Below are 1,230 nucleotides of genomic sequence, written 5' to 3' on the forward strand. Positions count from 1 at the left end.
TAGTGTTCAGAAAAAAACACAATTTAAATAAAAATAGAAACAATCGCTACCTTCTGCTCCACTCTTATCACGTGACTCTCCCCCCGCCCCATTGAAAAATAAAACATACATCCATCCATCCATTTCCTACCGCTTATTCCCTTTTGGGGTCACATTTGTAAATATTTTTTAAATCCAAGACATTAAGAAAATGACACGATGTGCTATTTGATAATACTAGTACTTATATAAACACAATAAATAAATAAATAAATAAAAACAATCGCCTCTTTGTGGACTGACTTCCTGTTTCCTTATACGGGATATCGCTTCACTCTTGTCACGTGACTCTTTTTCCCCCTCAAACAATATATTTTTTAAATCCAATATAGTAAAAAAAAATACACAATGTGCTATTTGATAATACTAGTACTTATACAAACACAAGAAAAAAAGAAAAAAATAATAATTAAATAAAAATAGAAACAATTGCTTCTGCTCCACTCTTATCACGTGACTCTCCCCCCGCCCCATTGAAAAATAAAACATACAAACATTTGTAAATATTCTTTAAATCCAAGAGATTAAGAAAACGACACGATGTGCTATTTGATAATACTAGTACTTATATAAACACAAGACAAGAAATAAATAAATAAAAACAATCGCTTCCTTGTCGACTGACTTCCTGTTTCCTTATACGGGATATCGCCTCACTCTTGTCACGTGACTCTTTTTCCCCCTCAAACAATATATTTTTTAAATCCAATATAGTAAAAAAAAATACACAATGTGCTATTTGATAATACTAGTACTTATACAAACACAAGAAAATAAAAATAAAAATTAATTAAATAAAAATAGAAACAATCGCTACCTTGTGGCCTGACTATTGCTTCTGCGCCACTCTTATCACGTGACTCTCCCCCCGCCCCTCTGAAAAATAAAACATACAAACATTTATAAATATTTTTTAAATCCAAGACATTAAGAAAATGACACGATGTGCTATTTGATAATACTAGTACTTATATAAACACAAGACAAGAAAAAAAATAAATAAAAACAATCGCTTCCTTGTGGACTGACTTCCTGTTTCCTTATACGGGGCTTCGCTTCACTCTTGTCACGTGACACTTTTTTCCCCCTCAAACAATATATTTTTGTAATCCAATATAGTAAAATAAAAATACAAAATGTGCTATTAGACAATACCAGTACTTATATAAACACAAGAAAAGAAAAAAAATA

Source organism: Nerophis ophidion, linkage group LG04 (genome assembly GCF_033978795.1).
Source record: "Nerophis ophidion isolate RoL-2023_Sa linkage group LG04, RoL_Noph_v1.0, whole genome shotgun sequence".
NCBI classification, from domain to species: domain Eukaryota; kingdom Metazoa; phylum Chordata; class Actinopteri; order Syngnathiformes; family Syngnathidae; genus Nerophis; species Nerophis ophidion.